The 20,924-nt window shown below is 49.5% G+C and overlaps 1 protein-coding gene across 2 annotated transcripts in view; it reads right to left on the minus strand.

Moving 5' to 3' along the window:
• CALN1 (calneuron 1) overlaps positions 1–20,924 on the minus strand; it is a 433,822-nt gene that overhangs the window by 369,613 nt on the left and 43,285 nt on the right. The window contains exon 1 of one of the 2 annotated variants that reach the window (XM_027126214.1): positions 15,502–15,801. The exons of the other annotated variant lie outside the window; for it this stretch is intronic. The gene's annotated coding sequence lies outside the window, so the exon portion shown is untranslated. Of the gene's footprint in view, positions 1–15,501; positions 15,802–20,924 lie in introns of those variants that run through there. 2 annotated transcript variants of the gene reach the window in all.

Here is a 20,924-nt window from a genome sequence, read left to right on the forward strand (position 1 = left end):
TTCCACTTCTAAGAATTTATCCTTAGAAAAATAACACAGGTCAAAAATAACACACCACACACCTGTTTGTGGAATAGAATACATGCATTAAAAATGATGAAGTGGGAACACATACAACCACCCAGCGAGACATCCACAATATAGTCAGTTAAAAAGCAGCTCGCACAAGGGTATTCGTATCACAACCCCTTCAAATAAATAGAGGAATACTTTGTAAACACACATAAAACACCCACATGTACAAACACAAATTCTGGGAGATTTTATCCTCAAGCTGTGATCCCCAAGTTACCTCTGGATTCACAGGATTAAGAGTAAGTTTTATTGTCTTCTCTTTGCTTATTCTCCAAAGCTTGACCACACATCTTCTACTTTTGTACTTAAAGCAACATTTTAATACAAGAAGGCCAAGACCAGAATGGCAGGAGTTTTCTCCTTCAGGGAGCCCCGAGGGGTTGGTGAGTCTGAGCGCCCATCATGCCACAGGGGATTTTATTCCCAAACGTTTCTAAACGAAGCCTGAATGGATCTAAACTGGGCAATTTGGTGCTACAACTGTTCCCACAACTCTGCTCGCTCTGCCTGGCTGGCTCCAGTGGGGGACCAATGACAGCTGGCATCTGGCAGGACAGGACAGCCGGACAAAAAATGCTGGAGACAGAGCGGTGACCATAAGGTGAGCCCTCGTGGCTCCCAGACAGTCCTGGTCTAGGAAATGTCCCGCAGATACAGCCAGGAGCTCTGAGCCAGAGGAAAGGAAGGGGGGAGGGGTGTGTGCACTTCTTCCAGCCCGTCCAGGGGAAAGGACTTAGTGACCCTCCAAGACGCACCGCTGGCCACCAGTCCTGGTGAACGCGGGAACCCAAAGACTTTCTTGAGAAGCGTGAAACGTAGAGATTCATGCATGCATTGGAAAGGCGGAAAAAAGACCGTTAAACCACCACACCCTTTCAGAAAAATATTTGACTCTGTGCAATAGATCAAACCCTATTTCCCAGTGATGTGCATGATAACATCTGACCTGCTTGCTTGTTACTTCTAATTGTGCTTCCTCTCCCTGTTCACAGGGATGGTTTTCCCTGCCTCTGTCAATTACCTAATGATCTGGAAACCTCACTCAAATTCAGGACAGGACTTCCTTTTTTAAGAGGACCCTACAGTGAATTATTTGATTTCAATGCAAATAATGACTCCCTTATTTGTCTGTTCAGATTTACTTTAAAGGTCCCTTTAAGAAACACTTTAATTTTCCTTTGTTTCCTCTCCCACCTCTTCTCCAAGGAATTCAAGGACCGGAAAGAAGGGGTTCATTTAATTCATTTCCTCTCCTCCTCTACAGCCCCCTCCCCAGTGCGAGAAGTGTACACTACAGCAAATCATCACAGAGCAAGTGATGGAGACAAAGGTTACCTGCAGTGAGAACCATCTTGCCGACCAACACAGGTCTGTTCTTCCTATGTCGATGTCCAAGTCTTAAGACCACAGAGTGCCAAACACACAGCTAGATCCCCACAGCACTGCCCTCTAACTAAAATTAAGAAACATCTCCAAACACGTCTTATGGGCAAAGCACCGTGCCAAGAACAGTGGAGAAACACACACACATGTGCGCACACACACACATCTACATATGCACACACGCCACCAAGCCTCTCCCCTCAAAGACGTAACTGCAGGTTAATTTGTAGAGGGCCTATTTCCTCATTGGAAGAAGGCAGACACCTTCTAAAATCCCTTTATTTTTACTTTTCCTGTACTCTGAAATTCTAAATACGATACCTAGCCCAAGCCACGAAGCATTACAGTAAATGTCGAGGTAACAAACACATCTGGGTAATAAAAATTACACAAACACAGAAGAAGGAGAAATTAAATCCATCGTGGGGATCAAGGAACACTCCACCGGGAAAGTCAGATTTAACTGCCTTTAAATGTCAAGGGGCTTCTAGGCTGCAGAAGCAGCAGGAGCAAAGGCACAGGAGTCTGTGGTCTGGTGGAACTTGAAGGCGGCAGTGGTCAACGGCCAAGGAGGCCAAATGAAAGTCACTAAGGCGTTGGAATTTCAACCTCAGTGAGATGCAACTGGAAGGGTCTGGAAGGGTCCACAGTGGCATCACTCACCTTGCATTTCCAGTGGCTGGACCTGGAGGGGCAGGGTCACGTCCAGCCCAGAATAACAGCTGTGCCAGTGGGATCGGAATGTCGGTGCCAAACAACAGAAGTGACACACCCATCAGTCACCGGTGGGTGGGGAGAGAGGGCCAGAGATGACAACAAGCGTCTTATTCTGAGTGTCTGCGGGGCTGGGGGTCTCGGGCCAGGCAGGAGAACGCGTTGTGTATTGCACAGGAAATGGTCCGTTCTGTTTGGGCCACGTTGAGTTTGGAGTGCCCGTGGGATAATTTACGTCTCACGTCTGATAAGATGCGATGTTACAAGAGCTAGTTAAAGCGTGAAGGGAAAGAAGATTGTTCCAAGAGAGAAACTTGAGAGAGCACGAAAAGAAAGGGGCCAAGAAATGGACTTTGGGAATAGCAGCATTTGAGGGGTGGTAAAGGGAAACGTGGAGATGGAAAAGTGTTATGGACTGAATAGTGTCTCCCCAAAAATTCATATGTTGAAGTCCTAACCTCAGAATGCACCTTAGAATGTGACCATATTTGGAGATAGGATTTAAAGAGGTAATTAAGTTAAAATGAGATCATCAGAGTGGGTCCTAGTCCAATATGACTGGTGTCCTTATAAGAAAGGAGAAATTGGACACAGACACAGACAAGGGAAGACCACATGAAGACAGAGAGAAGGCAGCCGTCAGCAAGCCAGGGAAAGAGGCCTGGAACAGATCCTTCCCTCGGCCTCTGAAACCAACCCTGCTTGACACCTTGATCTTGGACTCCAGTCTCCAGAACTGTGAGAAAATAAATTTCTGTTGCTTAATCCACCCAGTCTGTGGTGCTTTGTTACAGCAGCCCTAGCAGACTAATGTAAAAAGCTAAGAGGTGAGGGACTTCCCTGGTGGTGCAGTGGATAAGGCTCCACACTCCCAATGCAGGGGGCCTGGGTTTGATCCCTGGTCAGGGAAGTAGATCCCACATGCATGCCACAACTAAGGAGCTGGCAAGCTGCAACTATGGAGCTGGCGAGCCACAAGTAAGGAGGCTGTGAGCTGCAACTAAGACCCAGTGCAACCAAATAAATAAATATTAAAAAAAAAAAAAAAAAGCTTAGAGGTGAGAATAAAGCCAGGGGAGTTCATTCAGGGGGGAGTTACCTGAGGAAATGGCGGTCCATGGTGTCAAATGTTGCCAAGTATGAGAAGTGAGTCCAGGGCTTCCCTGGTGGCACAGTGGTTGAGAGTCTGCCTGCCAACGCGGGGGACACGGGTTCGTGCCCCGGTCCGGGAAGATCCCACATGCCGCGGAGCGGCTAGGCCCGTGAGCCATGGCCGCTGACCCTGCGCGTCCGGAGCCTGTGCTCCGCGACGGGAGAGGCCACAACAGTGAGAGGACCGCATACCGCAAAAAAAAAAAAAAAAAAAAAAGGAGTCCACATCGTTGGATTTTAAAAATGAGGATATCAGTGACCTTTCAAAAAGCAAGTTTACAATATATTAAGTATGTAAGACTTACTATAGTAGGGGCCCAACAGTAGGGGCAGACAGCAGCCAAGGGTTAACGGACAAGACAAGAATAAGGTCAAAAAGTGAGTGTGGCAGGGGCGAGACTTCTTTTTAAAAGCTTTGCCCTAAAGAGAGGGAGTGAAATAGGATGGCAGCCTGGGGATGCAGCGAGATCAAGCACAGTTTTAGAGAGACTTACACTGATGAGTTAAAGGAAGGAAAATTTGAGATTTGGGCCCAGGAGAAATGGAAACTGATTAGAATGCATGTGGGGAGGGGAGGAGGGCATTCAAAGGAGAAGAGACTCAGGAATACGGCCATTGTATTTCTGGTCAAGAAACCATCCAGAATTCAATACCAGGATTTGTAAAAAGAATTTAAGACCCAGCTGTTGTTGAACGACCTACATTTTTAATGGAATCAATTTAGCCGACTGAGAACTTAACCAAAATGAATGGTTGGTTTTATTCAAGGTCAAGGGTTGCAAAGGGAATATAGCAATAGGTGCTATAGGAAGGTCCACAGGTATGGGGAATTCAGAGTAGAATTCGTGGTCCAGGGTTCTAGGCTAGGCATGCCAGTGATCTCTAAATAGACAGAATCACTGTAGGCTGAAAGAAAGAGGCAGCCAATGGCATCCTGAAGCGGGGGTCAGCAAACTACGACCACGGGCTGAAATCCAGTCCGCCCTCTGTTTTTGTAAATAAAGTGTAATCGCAACACAACTACATGCATTCATTTACATCTTGTCCGTGGTTATTACTTTCCAGCTACTACAGCAGAACTGAGTCATTGCAACAGGGACCAGAGGACCTGCAGAGCCCAAAATATATACTTTATGCCCCTTTACAGAAAAAGTCTGCCAGCCCCTAAGGAACAGAGGTGAAAATCAGGCAGCAACACCAGACAAACAGGAAGAGAGGGAGAGCCAAGACCAGGCCAAGCCGATGACCAAGGCAGTGGGCATGGGCTGGGGACAGTGAAGCATCGGGCAGCCCCAAGCCCACGGCCAAGGGCAGAGCAATCATGGCACAACTCAGGCAAGGACTAGACCCAGGAGATCCAGGCCAGAGAACAAGCCTGAAGTGAGGGAGAACCCAGGGGTTCCATCTGTTTGCCAGGGGCAGAACCCCCACTAGAGGCTCATGTTAGGGGAATATGATCAACCGATATGAACAGTCCAGCAAGAGTGAGTCACAGACTCAAGGCCCAGTCCTCTCCCTTGAGTTCAATGGGAGGCTGAAGGCCAGAACTGAGTCCATGCATGGCCAACACGGCAAGGTGTAAAGTCTGAAAGTCCAATGGGACACAGGTATCTGATGCTACCGTACACACGGTTGCCCTAAACGACACTCCAACCCTACCAACTGGAGTTTAGTTTATGAACTAGGGTTGGCCCAGAGGTAGGCCCATCAGCGGACACATCTACAGAGAACTAGAAAAGCAAAGACGGGGGAAACAGGACCAGGCCAACGCCATCAGGACCCAGCCCAGCAGTGGGAATTAGCAGGCCTCCACTCAAAGGTCAAAGGGTGCTCCAGGAGGGGAATGGCAGAGTCGGGGTCTGGGTGACAATGTCCTGTGGAAGTTCTCTGCAGCCCCTGGCATGTCCTGGGCAATCAGAATTACAGAGGCAGCACAGCCTGGTTCAGCTGGCAGTACAGCTTAAGGGCATAGCTTTTAGAGTCAAGCTTCACTACTCATTAGCTGTGTGACCTTCAGTAAAGTACTTAACCTCTCTCTGGTTTGGTGTCCTCATCCATGCAAATGGAGACAACAGCAGTGTCTATTTCATTAAATCCTTGTTGAAAGGATTTAATGAGTTAACACATGTAAAGTACTCAGAAAGGAGGACTTATATAACCATTAGCTATAATTATACTGCCTCAGTCTTTATACTAACTTTCATGTGCCCGTAAGAAGTCTTCTCCCACTCTGTTTAAAGATCTGACCTTTGGGAGTTCCCTGGTGGCATAGTGGTTAGGATTCTAGGCTTTCACTGCTGTGGCCTGGGTTCAGTCCCCAGCCGGGGAACTAAGATCCTGCGAGCAGCATGGCGCAGCCAAAAAAAAAGAAAAAGAAAGAAAGAAAAATCTGACCTTCTAGGGCGAAATAAAACACCTAAGAAAGCAGTGTCCATTTCAGCCCCTCGGTCTCACGCCCACTGCCTTTATCTCAAGTTAGTTTAAGAAGCATAAAGAGAGGGGCAGGAAAACGTCCCTGTCAACACTGACATGCTGAAACAGGTGCCTGGAGTTGAAAAAGTGGAAAAAAAGGATCCAACAAAATATAATTTATTAGTCATCACCTGCTGAACATGTCACGGCTAGGTGATAAATGCCAAGAACATCAATTATGAACTATTCTTACAGCGGGTTTAACACAATCCACCGTGACATCCAGAAACCTATATGTCGAGAATGTTCCTTCTTTGTTTGGATGACAGGAGGAAAATATTTGGGGTGGAAATGGTAAATGTAATTATTTTGCATGAAGTAGGGCGGCCTGCGTGTGCATCCCGCATGGGACCAGGCTACTGAATATCTGTCAAGGTGTCAACTCCAACCACAGAAGCAAACAACTTGGTCACACTTCTGTGTCCTTACCTAAATTTGGAAGGAGGGGATGGCGAATCACAGGTATCACTGGCAGTGACATTTCTGGATTCACAGGTGTTTGAACGTAACTATATCCATGGTCTTTCTGCATGTCTGTGTCTTGTGATTCCCTTGCCCCAGGAGCAGCTCAGGGGTGTCTTCTCTCCAGGAGTCATCCTCCCGCGTCCCTCCTCCTGGTCTCGCATCCACAGCAGCCCCGGCCTGATGATCTGTGACTCCGGACAAATCTCTCTGAGTCTCGGCATCCCCCTCTCCAAAACTGAGTGGTTTAGACTAGGTAATTCCTAACGTCCCTTCCAGCTCTCTGAGCCTTTGATTCTGACTCTATAAATGCTGACCAGGGACGGGACAAAGTGCTGGATCCAGAAAAACAAATAATGCAAGTGATTTGTAATCACGATACCAACTTTTGGGCTCTCATACTAGAGCAATAAGGTTTAAATGTTCAGAGATGAACTTTTAGTGAACATTTAATTGCTCTATTCTTCTTTATAAGAATACAAAGTGAGGGGAGGCAGGATCCGGGCCCCCTGTTCTCCAACCCTGCCTTGAATGAACCAAAGAGGCCATACTCTCATGAAAAGGCGATTCCAGAAGCCATCTGTGTGAAGCTAAGTAACTCGAGAACAGGCTGCTTCTTAGCCAGGCCCTGCCCTCCAGCAGCACGTGGAGCTGGGGAAAAATGCAGGTGCACTCAGTCTGCTCCAGGGCATCAGAATTTGCATTTGAACAAGATCCCCTGGCAATGTGCAGGCATTTTCCTTTGAGAAAAGCTGTCCTAAAGCCTTGGTTCTCAAAGCTGGCTGCACAGTGGAATCATCTGGGGGGGGGGGGGGGGGGGGGTGTTTTGTCCCATCCTCCCTACAACAGCGATTCAGATTTCACTGGTCTGGGATGTGATGGGGCATTGGGACTTTTTTTAAGGCTGCCCAGGGAATTCTAATGTGCAGCAAAGTCTGAGAAGCACTGAACTAAATTCTCAGGTTCAGGTTCTAAAACTCAAATCCAGAGCCAACTAACCTCCCTCTAGAAAGATCTGTATCACCTTTCCCAAGGCCACAGCAGGGTCACCCGCTAGCTGGAGTGCTAGTTGATGATGGGTCACCATCCCACGTCCTCCAAGGTCCTGGAGGACGTGGCCACTCCACGAAAAGCTACCTGGCAGCACTGGTGCGCTTTCTGTCTCTCTCTCTCTCTCTGTCTCTCTCTCTCTCTCTGTCTCTCTCTCTCTCTCTGTCTCTCTCTGTCTCTCTCTGTTTCTTTCTCTGTCTCTTATGGCAAACACAGTGTTTGCCTGCTTCTACAGTAGCACCTTCCATGCAGGGATCTATCTCCAAGCACATGGAACCCTCGGGCCAGCAGCTGGAACTCAGGCAGCCAGAAGAGTCCAGTGCAAATCCTTCAGTCCCTTCTGGTGTGCAAGATTCCGAATCAGCCTGCATCACTCCTACCAACTTAAGGCTAAGATCTCTGAGTGAGGACCCACTGACAGTAACCACCAACGTCTATGTTTCCTTCCATTATGACTCCTCCCTGTTACCTACTGCCCTTTGAGGGCCCCACGGATTCTGTGCTTCTGGGTTATTGAAAGCACTTCTCTCCTTAGGTGTGAGAAGCTGAGACTTTGGTGTTTATGTAAAGACAGCACAGGAGCCAAGCTGGGAGCTAGCAGTTCTTGAATCTACCAGGGCTCACAGGTCGGTTAGTATTGGTGCAGCAAACTTGAGGGTTGAGTCTTGGAGTGCAAACAGAACCACCATCCTCAGCTGAGGGCAGATGATCTGTCCTGGACCAGTTACTGCCAAGTGACTCAGGAAGGGAAGGGGTTGGGGCAACCCACCAAGCAGACTTGAAAACGTCATCCCCGTGGGGAACTGCTGGCAGCTCTACATTCATGAGTTTGCCCAAACGAAAAGTGATTTAACTGAAGTGATTTCACAAAGTCCCACCTGATCTTTATTGCAGAAAGCCTGCTTGTGTTTGGGAGGCAAGGGAAGGTGGAGATTTCACCTAGCAAGTTAACATGCCTCTGGAAGGGAGACTATGGTGTGGTGGGTCCCATCCAACACGGGCTAACCTGGGCCCCTGAGCTGCTTCTTCATTTCTTCATCTGTAAAATGGGGGAAATGCTAATAATCAGAGAGTGGATGACACGTAGTAAGCACGATGCAAGTTTGCTATTATTACTTGTCACTTCCCACCGGATCCGGAATATGTGTTTATGTGTCTGTGCATGAAATGAATCATCCACCGTAGACCAGAGGAAATAACAGAGCAACTGGTTTTAAGAACAAGTAGTGGGTGCTGGAGGCTGAAATGCTCCATCAATGTGCAGTACAGATGTTTTAGGTTTTCTTACCAGGCTATAAAAATGTTTACACAGTAATTAGGCCTGTTATCAGTACACAGATTACACTTTACAGAATGAACAGCACAAAAACCCTCCCATTTTTCATCAGGTTCAGCACGCTTTCCTAATTCTCGGGTTTACCAAAATAAATTCATTTTTCTAACAACACAGAGCCAGTGCAGAGTGTAGGGAAGAGGCGCTGGGGTGGGGAAAGTGGCTGTGTAACGGAGCGCATGTCATTTGCTCTCCCTGGTCCTTCTTTTTCCCCATCTGTAAACTGAGATAACCAAGGTCCCTGCTCTCTCATAAACTCCATGGTTCTATTACTTTACAAGCATTCTCTTGTAAGCATGTCTTCACTCTTCTCTTCCCCCAAGAAAGGATGTGTTTAATTAAAATACTGATGGGAAAGGTAGTAATTCTGCTGAATCGCATAATGAGTCTCCCATCCAACACACTAGCATGGAGTCGGTAGCAGTTCATTCCTGACACTGCAATCCCCAAAGCCAGTCTGCGTGGTGAGACCACGCAGGACAGCATTTCCCAAACACATCAATAGCTCTAAGTAACACTTAGTGGAATACTTTGCTTTTCCCATTTTCAAAGGATAATATTCCGTGGTCATAAATATGTCACCAAAATAATGAACCAAGCTCCCTGACTTGCACTTCTACGTTTTCATATGAGCTAACTTGTGTTAATGAAAAAGTAGAAGTGATCTGTAATCATGAACCCAACTTTGGGGCTCTAACACTAGAGCAATGTTGTTTAAATGCTCGGAGATGAACTTTTAACGAATATTTAATTGCTCTATTCTTTACAAGTATAAAGCATGCTTTCAGTAAACACTCTGAATCCTAAAAAAGGCAAGATACCCTTTCTCCTAGCTAAGTTATGTGTTCAAGTTTCCTAATGATTTTGTTTCAAGGGCAAAAAGGTCATCAAGGTTTCAAGCTCTAGAGGAAGGAATTTGGGAGAGTCATTCGGAGCTAGGGTGACCGGTTACAGCAATATTCCAAAACGCTTCGACAAAATATAGATATAGGTATTTGAAATGCAAAGGAAGAAAATCTAACGATCTACGTACGGAAATGTGAATGGTCTGGGGAATGAGAGTGCAGAAAGGTGCTTTCATTTTTTTATGTAACATTTCTGTACGGCTTTAATTTCTTTTAAAAAGAAGAATGTTGGCTTTCATAATGAAAAATATTTTTTAAGCATAAAAAAAAGCCACCCATTGGACAGCTGGTGCAAAAGAAGCATCCTAATTTCTGCCCCAACCAGGACCATGGGTTTTTGACATTAAAATTTCCAGAAATAAAATGGTAGGGAAAAAGTGTTTAGTCGATATAGTCTCACAACACCCCATTCATTCAAGACATTAGTGGTCGTTGGCATCTACATTTTAAAACAATTTGTTTCTGATTATAAAATACATTTGAGTTCATTTAAAAAAACAAAACAAATATTCATAATGCCAACTCCTTGGGACAACAATGTTAACATATTTAGTCCACTTCTTTCTATTATTCTTCTGTACCAAGTTTTTAAACAAAACTGAAATCATACTAGAAATGTGGTTTTGTCCATACCCATATTTAATTGGTACATTAGAAACCACTAAATTAAGGTCACCAAGGCATTTTCTCTCCATCTGTTACTCTTAAACACTACATTTCATTTTATACTCTAATGAATAAAGACTCTCTTTGTTGCACCAAGGGAGTGCACACAGAGTGCACAGCGGCCAGGGTGATCTTTTGAAAACGTAAGTTAAATCATGTCACTGTGCCGTTTAACACCCTCCTTGTGCTCCCATCAAACTCAGTATCAAGCCCACACTCTACAGGGTGACCTCTGAGGCCCCCTCAGGAACTAGCCCCTGCTTCTCGGTACACATCTCCTGCCACACCAGCCTCCTTCCTGTTCCTCTAAAGCACCCTGTGGTTCCTACCTCAGCACCTTTGCACTGGCTGCTGCCACTGCCTGGAAGTTCTTCCCCAGATCTTCCCCCGATTTACCCAGCTTAAATACGGCTCTTCGGTGAGAACTCTCTTGACCACCCAATCTGAAGCAGCCCCTGTATCTGTTTCCATGATATCATCTAATTTTATTTTCCATTTTTATTTTTTTATTGTGTCTTACACCACTAGAATATGAGAGTACCACCTCTGTCTATTCACCATTGTCCCCAGTACCCACACCAGATGCTCAATAAATATTGGCTGAATGAATGAAAATGTTTTCAAAGTACCCAGATTTGTGGGGCATGAGCTTAAGTAACCTACTTAAACAGGCCTTATTCTCAGCAGCACAGCCCCTTAATGAGACTTTTTAAAATAGGCCGTCACCTTCTCCTGTGGCCTGGTAACGGAGAGCGGCCCACAGCCCTGCCGGCGGGAAAACAAGTGGGTTATTTAGTCTGGGCCAGACTTTCATTTTGTTTATCCACCCCGTTACCTAAACCAGAAACTCTGTGGTGACACACTATACCCTTCCCTTCTCTTACTCCTACTCAATCGATCAGTAAGTCCCACCAACTATCCCTCCTGTGGAGGATATGCCCAAGTCTTCTAGCAGGATCATTCCAACTTCCTTTTTCAGAAAAACTACCTCTCCCCATTCGGATGAACTTTCAGAAAACTGTTCCTGATATGAAGACCCAAAGCTATGCCAGTTAGACATTTCCTCTGAGCATTCTGAATGTAGCAGAATAATAAAAATTAAAAATAATAATAATAAATATGATGATGATGGAGGAAAAGGCTGGAGATCATTTACTTCCATAGCATCACCTGAGAGAAACCGAAAGACTACTCCAGCCACCAAGATCCCCTCGACTGCCTAATTCCCAGCTGCTCCAAGCCTGGTTCTTCGGGCAGGCCCTCAGCCCTGCGAATTCCCATCAGTACTCCTACAGCATTCTCCTTGTTTGCTTTAGCTGCTAGCCCAAGTCAGTTTCTGTTGTTTGCAACCCAGGAACCCTAACTGAGAATTCTCCTAAATGTCTGCTCGGGCCATACTCTTCTCCATACTCCCCACCAGAACCTCAGCTCCAGCCGCCTCACTGGTATCACACCTCTGGTCTACCTCAATGCCAAATCCGCTCTCCACGAGGGCCCCAACTGGACTTACCTAAAACTCAGATCTGACCATGCCGCCTGCCCCCGGTCCTGACCAAAACCTTCCTTCTACCATTCCAGCCTCTTCTCTTGTCATTCCCTGCCTCACCCTTGAAGCTCCAGGAGCTCCAAACTACCAGCTGCTTCCTCACATTTTCCATATGTTTTCTTATCTCTCACCCGACTTCCTCTGCACTGGGATCCCCAAGTAAGGCTGGCCACTTGATAACCATCCTTCAAGCTCTGCTCAGACATCGCTGCCATGCTAGGCTGGCTGCCTTGCGTCTCTGCTTGCAAACGTGCACGCCTCACACATGGTCTGCCTTCCCCACTAATCTGTGAATTTATTGATGGCAGCCGCCGTGTCACATTCATCTCTCTATCCGTACCACATAATAGACACTGAATACATTTTTGTTAGATGTTAAATGATTAAAACCATAATTCGCTCGGAAAGCCCCAGGTTGGATGCAACAACTGTGCTTTCATTTTCCTCCTTTCTAACCACATGCAGAATTACCCTCCAGTGGGGTAACCAGGGGATCGGCCAACGCCCTGCCCATCTCGAGGGATGGTTTCAGCGCTCGAGAGTCAGGACGCACGCGGTTTTAACAAGCATCGGGGGCTGTTGCTGGTTGTGCTGCCTAATGGTTCTCCATCGCAAAAGGACGTTTCAGACACTCTGACTACATCAGGTTAAGCCTCGAAGGAAGAGCAAAGATGCCACCCACCCCATACCAATGTGGGCGCAGATAGGGAACATGCAAACAAACAAAGACGCGGCAGCCTATAATGAAGCCAATCTGGGCTCGCGCCTCACGTGGCTCCAGTGTGGGCACACGTGGAGGGCAGGGCCTCCTCCCCGACCCCACTGCACCAGGCAGAGCTCCTCCCGTGCCTGAGTTTCCTCGTCAGGAGTGAGGAATGAGATGCTGCCCTAGATTCACTCAGCAAACACAGAGGGGGCACCCGCCATGGGTCTGACCCTAGACAAGGCACCGAAGGTCAAAGGTTACTTAACTGCTCTTCAGATCATAGGCAGCAGTGTGGAAAGATCCCTGGACTTCCAATGAGGAACCCCAGCCTCTTTGAATGAAACCGTAACCCTGCCTCTTACCCACAAGCTACGTGGCCTCAGGAAAGTTAGTTAACCACCCTCGGCATCAGTTTCCAAATAAGAAAAAATGGGAGTTCCGTGAGCTCCAATGTGTAAAGTGTCTGGCATCAGGAAGGGTCCCAGAAATCCGAATTAAGAGGGTCTGCAAAGACCTTAAATGTCCAAAGTTCTCGCTGAGCCACCAGAATTCCTCTCAGTATAAGAACTAGCGCCCCCTTCTGCCACCCACTGAGCACTGCAGAGGCTGTCAGCGCTGGAGTGGGCTGGCAAAGCCAGCAAGACCGCGAACGCCGCGCCAGGGCAAAGTACCAGCCGTCAGATACCTCTCCCGGGCTGTTGACCCGGGAGCACACTGTCCCTCCCAAAGCCACTTGCTATGGAAAAGAAATTTCTAGATTGCAGCCGAACCCTGCCCAATACTTGGGCGCTTATCAGAGGCCTCCCACTGCGGAGATAACTGTTAAACTCGGCCAAGCAGCTGTCACACGCGCAGCCCACCGCCCCCCGCAACCCCCATCACCCCTCAGCGAGGAAAGGGAGCCGTGGGTCTCCATCAAGTCCCGCCCATCGTGCGTTCTCCTCGGAACCAGCTGAATGAAATGATTTTCTTCCTACAAAGCCCTTATGCTGCACCCTCACTGAAGGCCTGATTACTGGCAATAGTTACAGTCCGAGGTCAGAGAAAGGTGATCTCTATGAACAATTCTAAGCGGATTTAGCACTCCTCCAATAAAATATCCGAGGGATTGGGTTTCCAGAGAGTTTTGTTTTCATTACTCCACTTGGATACAGCCAGTAACCAACATCAGTGTTGAAGACCAGCTTCTCAGTAAACATAGCTGTTTTTCAGGCAGCTACTGCCATGAAAAACCCACATGTCTGCAGTGAGCTCAGAAAGGGCGTGGGGGGGGGGGGGCCGCTCGGCTGGGCCTCCACCAGAGCAGGCTGCGGGGTGAACATGGCCCGGGGGCATCCATCGGGCACTCGTGGGGCCCAGCTGCCTAAGGAACCAGCAAAGCTCTGCGGCTCCTGGAGCCCAGGAATGGATCCTTAGCCGGGGTGTCCCAATAGAGCAGCAAGCACAGGAGAGGTCCGAGTTGCCCTCCAGACTTCAGAGCCTCATAGAGACACGTAGCAAAGAAAACGGGGACTCTACCAACACCTCCTTCTTCAGCCCCCAAAGGTGAAATAAAAACAAGCCAAGGAGGAGAGCTGGAATCAGGCTGGGATGAAAACTGTGTCCTGCTCCAGCCCCAAGACAATTTCACACCAATGGCTTTAAAACCCTTTCCAAAGCTCTGATGCCTAAATTGAAAAAGAGTTTATCTTTTGGACTGAAGTCAGCAGTTAAAGAAGCAGAACGTGGAAATCCTAAGAGTTATGAGTTTTCACATTTGCACAAATGGCCTGTGTGTGTACACACAGAGGGCAGAAATCTACCCATTCTGCCCAGAGAAGGGCACCTCAACTCTATCCCCGAGGCTGCTCTTATCCACGCTAGAATGTAGTTACTATAGTACCGCTAATCAGACTTCAGTGGACACAGACACACACGGCCGGCACTGAGCTGCTCGTCTCCGAGCCCAGCAAAGTGTCCTATTCTGCCAAAAATCAAGCTCAGGGGCTGGGGATGGCGCCCCAGTCTTGGCACCTCAGGAACTGCAGGCACCGTTCCCCGGGGCAAAGGGCTTCAACACCAAGGGCAAGGAAGGCGCTTGCCCCACACACTGGTCCGCAAAGGAAAAAGAGCAGAGGGAAATGATGCTGGGCGTGGAGGCAGAGGGCACACGTGGCTGGCGCCTCGATGCTAAAAAGTGGCCCTCCGTCCACTCTCGGCGGCCCCACCCCGTCGGGTTAGGCGTCCTCCGCTCTCCCTGGCCCCGACGCCGGCCCCAGAACTACCTGCTGCTGCCTAGGCGCCCTCAGGCCAAGTCTGAGGAAGTTCACTCCCCGTCGCGCCAGTCCGGGAAGGCTGGGGCACCCGGTAAAACCAGACTGCCCAGCAGAGTCGGCGCCCGCCTCTACCCGAGAGCGGGACTCTGGGAGCTGCTGGGGACCCAGGGTCCAGCTGAGTGGCAGCCGAGTCCCGGGCAGGGCTGCCGGAGGCCTCCGGGTGATCCCGCGCTCCCCAGGGCCCGCGGACGCCGGGCGGGTGGCAGCGAGGAGCGTGCGCCCCGGAGGGCGAGCAGCCCGCGCCTGGGCTGGAGATGGAGACAATCCTCCGCCGATCGCCATGACTCCCGGCTTCCCGGATACCTGGAAGCCGCCCCGCTCTCCCACCTGGGCTGCGGTGCAGCTCCCCTCCCTTCCACCGCCCCGGCGCCCGCGGCCGGGGGCGCGCAGACTAGCGGCCACCGGCGCGGGGGACTCGGGGAGCGGCTCCCAGTCTGCAGCCCGCACAGTTCCGGGACACCCGGGTGGGACACCCGCGGCCCTGCCCCGGCCCCACATCTTGGGGCTGGCGGCCAGCAGCCACCCCCGGGGAGGGCAAGGCAGCTCGGACAACCCCCAGCCCGCCCGGTGCCCTCTGCCAGCGCCAACAGGTATGGGAGGCGTTGACGCCCGCCCACTCCGGGGCCAGGGGCCCGCGACAGCCGCGGGTTTGGGGTACGGTACAGAGGGGCGAGGACTGAGGGAAGAGGAGAGGGCGGGAGCGAGCGGGCGGCGGCACTCACCTCTGGCTGGGCCGGGGCCGGCCGCGCGGGCCCGCCGCCCCGAAGCCCGGGTTCCGAGGCGCCTCCGCGCGCGCCGGGGGCTTCTTCCGAGGCCCGCAGGGAGGGGGCGGCGCGGGGGGAGGCGCCGGCGGGCAGCGCTCAGCCTCACGCTCACACCCCCGGCCGGCCGCCGCGGCCCCGCGCCGGCATCCTCGCTGCCGCCGGCTACCACGGCGCCCCGGGCCGCTCCCCAAGCGCGCGCCGGGGCCGGCGCGAGCCCCTCGTCGGCTCGGAGCGCGGTCTGGGCGCGCTCCTCCTGTCCTTGTCCTCGGCTCCCGTCTGGGGACGCTGCCCCGCACCCCCGGCTCGGCGCGCTCCTCTACCCCTCCCGCTCCCGCTGGCCGTGCAGAGCCCCGGCGCGCGGGCTCAGCCCATGTGCGCGGCTGCCTCGCTGAGCCCCGGAGCCCAGTGGCCGAGGCCCCGCCGGAGTTGCGCGCCCTAGAAACTCCATGCAGCTCCGGCCTCCTCCCCGGCTCCTCCCCGGTGGGCCCCCCGGGGCCTTGAAACCGCCCGCGGCGCCTTCCCCGCCCTGCCTTCGCCCGCGTCAGGAGCCGGGGTTCGGGGCGCGCCTCGCCTCGGGGGGTCTGGGAGACACCACCCCCACCCCTCCGCCTTGCCAATGGCTCCCTCGGTTTCCAGGCAGCGCAACCTGAGGAACGCCTCGGCGCGCGCGCACTCACACTCGCGCATACACACACACACACACACACACACACACACACACACACACGCACTGCACACACAGGCACACGCGCGGGGGGCGAACTGGAGCTTGGCAGACGGTCCTCCTTCCTTCCTCCCCAAAGAAGCTGCCCACGTTAACTCCGGCAAACTGCTGTTCCTCGGTATTGGACAACTTACCCAAGCGCCCCCCACCTTAACTACTTCATCCCCAGGGCCAGGATCACACCTGCATCCGCGCCCGGGGGGGGGGAGGGCGGGCGCCGAGTTGAGGTGCCGGCGGCCAAAACCGGGGGAGGAGGAGGGTTCGAGGTGCTCACCCCAGCACCATCTAGGGGGGCACTTCTGCGGCGATCGCCCACCGACCTCTGATCCCTCTCCCCAGGGCCTGAGAACACGTGGTTTGGCCCCCCACTTCCCTTTCCAAGGTCACAGAATGGATCTGACGAGGGGGAGAGGGTGCTTGGACACAGGTGTGAGCTAGGCATCTCAAAGACCGTCTGCAACCTGCCCTGGCACTGCCCCCTGCCAAGTCCATACCGAGACAGACCCCTTTCCTCCTCTGCCCTGTGCCTCAAGGGCAACCCGTTAGCTTAGAGCCTCCAGTCACCTTTTCTGGTCCCCACCTGTCTACCTCTCATGTGCCCAGAAGCTGACAGAATACACAGTGCTACCAAGCTTTGTGTCGTCAAAAAAAGAGGAAAAGAAAGAAAAGAAAAATCAGAACACCAAGATGCATCTCTGTCTGTCCCATAGACAGAATCAGGCACCTACCAGTCCCTTTCTGCTCCTCCCAAGGGCGCGCCACAGGAGAAGGAACCCACCTGGCTGGAGCAGGCTACTCTTTCCTCACAGCACTCTCTTTTCCAGGGTCCCTAGTTTCCTGCCCCCTCTAGGTGGCAGAAAGACTGTGCCACCAACTGAGAGTCTTCCAATTCCCAGAATCAAAGAAAAGATATATATAAAAATTCTCACACCAATCAGGAGCCAAGGAGGCAATACTGCCATAAGCCTCTTGTCCAAACAACTCAGCAGTCACCTCTGTTCCTGCTGGGGCGGCTGCCAAGAGAACGTGGGCACTGGTGCTGCCAGCCAGCAGCCCAAGTTAATCAGGGTCCCCTCCTTGTCTGCACCTCCTGGTTTGCAGCCTGGGCGTGGTTCCTCTGAGCCCTCGTAGCACTCATTGCTGGTACCATACCTTTGGCATTTAGCATTTGCTACCTCGTATTCTTACTATCTTTCCTTGTACCTGCCCTACTTCCAAAATTATCTTCGTAAGACATTGGCTGAATCTTACCTACCTAGTTCAGAGATGTATCAATACAGAGAAGGCACTTCCAAGAGTTTCCCTGAAGGGTCACGGGCAGATGAACTAAAAGAGTGGATAGAGTCTCAGAATGATCTTTCCCACCGATCTCTTAGTTTGGATGAAAGTTGCATCTTCTAGTAATCTGTTGCCTCTGTAGCAGTTGTTCTGTCGTTTTCTGGATGGCAACCAAGTCACCAAAGTCCCTTAAGCCAGTCTATATACACACATGGAGTTCCTGGTAGAAAGTAGATTTAACCATTTAACCAGAGCAGGACACATCTGTCAGATCTCTGCCCTCACTGCCTGTGTGAATTTGGGCAAACTGTTGGTTCTCTCTAAACCTCACTGTCCTCATCTGTCAAATGGGGATAATTAGAGTATCTACTCCATAAGGTTGTTGTAAACATTAAATGTGATAACCTGGAATAGCCATTCACTCAGTTGACTCAGCTCCAGGCATAGTAAGTGTTCAACAAATGCTGGCTATTGTCATTATTCATGAGTAGTTAACAGATGTCAAAGACATAACCTTGAGGGAAAAAAAATCAAGGATCTCAATGGACATCAAGAACTAGAAAGCCAGGTGGCAGACTTTACACTAAATACAGTTTCCTGGTCCTCGCCAACTATGACCGTTTTGAGACTTCCAGGTTAAGAGGGTTGCAGGTTCTCAGGCCCTGGTACCCTTGCTCCAACTTTTATTTATTTGTTCAATATATATTTATTAAGGGTCAAAACGTGTCAGCTCCTTCCTGTTAAATTGCCAAAGAAAATCTTGTACCAAATATCACAATGGAAGCTAAAACCAACATAGAACAAAATGGGTTCCATGCATTTGTACCTTGATTTGGCATAAGTACTCTCTCCAACCCAGAATAATACAGCCCTCCAGCAAACAGCTGGGAGTAAGCATTAACTTTGTTCTATCACCTACCTCTAGCTTTGGGACTCAGAGTTATACAAATCAGACACCTGGACGATTGCTACCTTACCAAGTGGTAAACATTTTCTAACATGGTCAAAGTCATTGCCACCTCTACCTCAGCCCTTCCCCTGTCTTTCCTTCTTTTGTTTTACCTGAAAAAGCAGTTCTATATAATAACTACAATAACTACATCTGCTTCAAGTGCCCAAGACAGTCAAGGGTAGAGGGGGATGACGGGGTCTGTTGCATTCTGAAGAGAAATAGGCAGAAAAAGAAAAAATCATTTGGGTACGTGCTGGAGGGTAACATTTTTCATGTATCCTATCAAAATGCGGACAATGGAATGCATTGGCTTCTTTACAAAGCACATTCTCTACTTTGTGGCAGGAGGTTTTAGAGTGGTTTGTTAGGCAGCAACAGAAAACCAGAACAAAATTCAGTATCTGGAAGTAGACTGGCGCTGTAACAAACACTTAAAACGTTGGCTTTGGGATTGGACAACGCAGAAGTGCCTCGTAAGTCTATTAGTGAAAGCCGCAAGGGCCTCAGGAAGACTCCTGGAAATGACTTGAAGGACGCCAAGAAGACTGTTCCTGGAAGCTGGGAAACAGAGCACCTGAGCCATGTACTGGTGGGTCAGTTAGCAAAACAGTTGCCTGTAGTAATGTGACACAGATGAGAAGGCTACCTAATGAACTCATGGATCTGACTAGAAGAGTTCCAAGTAGAGCATAGAAGGAGCCAACTGGGTTTTTCTAGATGCCTGTGATAAAAGACAAGCAGAGATGAATTAAAGCAGAAATCATTCCATTGTTCTGAGTAGAATTTAGAGGAAATAGAAAGAACCAGGACTTGCTGTGTTCGAGAGGAGAACTGTTGCTCATTCTGACATCTCCAGGCAAAAACATTCAAATCCAGGGCAGTAAAGTGTGGTCTCCAGATAAAGATTAAGTTGGGGACGTGCTACAGTCAAATCCCTTGTTAAGACCTCACACATATTTAAGGGCAGGCCTAAAAGAGCTTCTAAGAATCCCAGAGATGTGGTCCCTCAGCAGCCTCACCAGGGGCTGAAAATAGAGAAGGGCCTATTCTTCAAGAGGCGTGTAAGTGTACTTTTTCTCTAGTGGATGGATTCTAGTTTAACTCACAGGAAGCCCTCAATGTTTTTAAAGAAAACATACCAGTTTGGGGCTGAAAGGGACGGAGACAGTACAAAAGGAAAGGAGGCCTTTGGATCCCTGACCGTCCGTGGACAATAAACACGCTGCAAAGAAGAGTTATTTCTTATGAGAGAGGGAGAATGGCTGATAGAGGAACCAAAAGCCCAAAAGATGAGGCCAAGAGCTGTGAAGAATCATTCCCAAGAAGCAGGACTGGGCCTTAATTAAGGAACCGATGACACGTTCCCAGCTGGATTTCACAATTGCTATGAGCCAGTGTGGCTGCTATAGGAAACACCACCCACACCCTCCCCTATTGAACGGGGTGTCTGTTGCACTTACTGTATCTCTGCCTCACGGGTGTGCGGAGGGTATTTAGTGAAGAGGAAGGAGGAGCTCACAGATCTTCAGATTGAGAAGAACCTCCCCTGAACCTGCTTTAGATGAACTGATCCACGACCTCAAGCCTGAACCTGGTGCCACAAGGAGATGAGACTTTTGGAACTTTTGGATGTGTCTGGGTATGTTTCATGTTAGAAGAATGTAAATAATGCTTGATTGAAGGTGAATTTTTTACCGTGTTGCATTAACTATGGCTGGACGTTCTTTAATATTCCTGTCATCAAGTTGGGATCTATATCGCCCTTCCCTTGAATCTGGACAGGATATGTTACTTCTTTAATCGAATAAAGAAGTTATTTTGTTCCAGTTTCCAGGCTTAGGACTTAAACTGGAAGCTTTTATGTCCTGTCTCTTGGAACACTCTCTTAGAGCCCTAAGTCACCATGTAAGAAGTCCAATTACCCAGAGTCTGCCATGCTGCAAGGCAGCCCAAGCTAGCTGTGTGGAGGATAGGAGGCAGCAAGTTAATAAAGGAGAAATGGAGAGGGGGAGGAAGAGGGAAAGATAGAGATAGATATCTGGCCAGTCCCCAGCTATTCTAGACCCTGCTGTAAGAGTCTTCCCAGCTGAGTACCCAGATATTATAGGGCAGAGAGACACCATCCATACCGTGCCCTGTCTGAATTTCTGACCCACAGACTAAAAGGGGTAGTAATACATTGATGTTTTAAGCCATTTAATTTTGGGGTGATTTGTTATGCAGCAGTAGATAACCAGAAAAATTTGCTAACTTGAAAAGATTTCCAAACTATCTTGTAAAGTGAAAAAAGCAAATTGCAAAATAATGTGCATGATACCATTTTTGAAAAAGAAAACTTTGTACATAGTGTCCATAAATACCGGGTTGGCCAAAAAGTTCACTCAGATTTTTCTGTAAGATGTTACATAATATTATTGGAATGCTATC

The sequence above is a fragment of the Aethalodelphis obliquidens genome, unplaced genomic scaffold (assembly GCF_003676395.1).
Source record: "Aethalodelphis obliquidens isolate GAN/ISIS:26980383/991018 unplaced genomic scaffold, ASM367639v1 scaffold30, whole genome shotgun sequence".
Taxonomy (NCBI): domain Eukaryota; kingdom Metazoa; phylum Chordata; class Mammalia; order Artiodactyla; family Delphinidae; genus Aethalodelphis; species Aethalodelphis obliquidens.